The sequence below is a fragment of the Amaranthus tricolor genome, chromosome 8 (assembly GCF_026212465.1).
Source record: "Amaranthus tricolor cultivar Red isolate AtriRed21 chromosome 8, ASM2621246v1, whole genome shotgun sequence".
NCBI classification, from domain to species: Eukaryota; Viridiplantae; Streptophyta; class Magnoliopsida; order Caryophyllales; family Amaranthaceae; genus Amaranthus; species Amaranthus tricolor.
This window is the reverse complement of record NC_080054.1, coordinates 1,933,919-1,936,418: the sequence shown is the minus strand read 5'-3', so window position 1 is coordinate 1,936,418 and position 2,500 is coordinate 1,933,919.

Sequence of the window (2,500 nt, the reverse complement as noted above, 5' to 3'; positions counted from 1 at the left end):
ATATAAACAATACAAGTCATAAAAAAGACAATATGTTGCAAACAAAGGTGAGTTTTGGTCCATGGAAAAACTAGTATAACTTAACTCTCATTTGGGTGTCCCCTAGGGTCACAAGGGAAAAATCTCTTTATCTATTATAGGGGGAAGGTTATAGTTGAGGGTTGGGGCCCAAGGTGCCATCGACTGGGCATGTGGTAGGCATGGAGCCATGGCCGGAGCCTCGCCCCCGACCCGACCCGCGGGCCGTGACCCCGCGGGCCGACCCGTGGGCCGAGGAAGGGAACGCTCGACTCGTGAGACGTGGGCATTGCTACGAGATCAAGAACGATATGCTTGGCCCGAGTGAGCCGGGGGATCTTGAAAAATCCACCCTTCTAATCTAATGATACACACGCACGCGCGCGCGCTAGGCGCTAAGGCGCTAAGGCACTTAAGCACTTAAGCACTTTAGCACTTAAGCACTTGAGCACCTTGAGCACCTGAGCACCTATATGGATGGTTATAATATAATGTGAGCTCTCAAGGTGCTGTGAAGGTTTTCGGGCCATGCGGTACGAAAGACGCTATGGCCCATGGGAAAGAAGGTGGTAGCATAGAGCCTCACCCCGAGCCGTGAGCCATGAGACCCCCCCCTTGTGATTATGGCTTGTAAGGGAGTTCATTGCAACGTGATCGAAAACATCATTCAAACTTAATATCAATGATTCTCATTACTATGGTTTGTAAGGGAGATTGTGGTATAGGAGCAATGTGGTAGCCTTGAGCCATGGCCGGAGCCTCGCCCCGAGCCCCGAGCCAAGAATGAGCCATGAGACCCCCCTAATGATTATGGCTTTTAAGGGAGTTCGTTGCAAGGTGATCAAAAACATCATTCAAACTTAATACCAATGATTCTCATTACTATGGTTTGTAAGGGAGATTGTGGTAAAGGAGTTCAATGTAAGTTGATAAAAAATACTCCCTTTTAGCCTCTTATATCATTCAAAAATTTATTTTTACCCATTTTTGAAAATAATATCAATGACTCTCACTCATAATATCTTTCCAACAAGCCTCCCATTTTTTCAAGATTTTTACAATTTTTTATCCATTTTTCACTATTTTTCACCAATTTAACGGAAAAAAAAAAAATAAAATATTTTTTTAATGAAATTAATATTTTTAACTAAACCAATCTATTTGTATATTTTTTCTCAAGTGTCTCCTAATTTTTCATGATCTATTGACACTTTTTACTATTTTTTATTATTTTTCCCTTTATTTCACCAATTTAACGGAAAAAAAAAATAAAATACTTTTTTTAATGAAAAAAATTTTTTTAACTAAACCAATGTCTTTATATATATTTTCTCAAGTGTCTCCTAATTTTTCATGATTTATTGACACTATTTACTATTTTTTATTAATTTCGCGTTTTTCGGCCTTATTTAATTAAAATAAAATACTTACAAGTTTTTTTTTTTCAAAATTTCAGCTTCTAAAATTTCTTTAATATATGTTCCAACAATACAAGTCATAAAAATGACATTATGTTACAAATAAAGGTGAGTTTTGGTCCATGGAAAAACTAGTATAACTTAACTTGCATTTGGGTGTCCCCTAGGGTCACAAGGGAAAAATCTCTTTATCTATTATAGGGGGAAAGAGTTTGGGAGCCTTGGGCTGGCATGGCCAGCACCCCCTCGCCCAGGCATGGGCGTTATGCGTGTGAGGGGTGACTACCCTCCATCACGTTGAATGCCATCCCGTGGGCCATCGCCGGCGATCGGTTTTTTCCGGTCGCTGGTCGGCCCTACCAGACGATGAGTGGGCCCTTCCTAGTCAGCTTGGCCTACGGTGATTCGTCTGGGGGAACGTCCCTTCGGTTGCTCCCAATGCCCCTTTCGGTTGACGGTTGACGGTTGACGGTATGCTTGAGGCCTAAGGAAATGCTGCGTCTTGTGATCCCCGACTACCCGCTCAGGCGGCACGACGGGTTTTCTTGACGTGGTTCAGTACGCGGGCTGATTCGTGTTGGTGTGGGAATGTGTTTCCCCTTCGGTTGCTGGTCCCTTCGGTTGAGATACGCTTGATGCCTAAGGAAAGGTTACGGGCCACGGAAGGACGTGACTTAGTACGCGGGCTGATTCGTGTCAATGGTCCCTTCGGTTGCCGGTCCCTTCGGTTGAGATACGCTTGAGGCCTAAGGAAAGGTTGCGGGCCACGGAAGGACGTGACTTAGTACGCGGGCTGATTCGTGTCAATGGTCCCTTCGGTTGCTGGTCCCTTCGGTTGAGATACGCTTGAGGCCTAAGGAAAGGTTGCGGGCCACGTAAGGACGTGACTTAGTACGCGGGCTGATTCGTGTCGATGGTCCCTTCGGTTGAGATACGCTTGAGGCCTAAGGAAAGGTTGCGGGCCACGTAAGGACGTGACTTAGTACGCGGGCTGATTCGTGTCAATGGTCCCTTCGGTTGAGATACGCTTGAGGCCTAAGGAAAGGTTGCGGGCCACGTAAGGA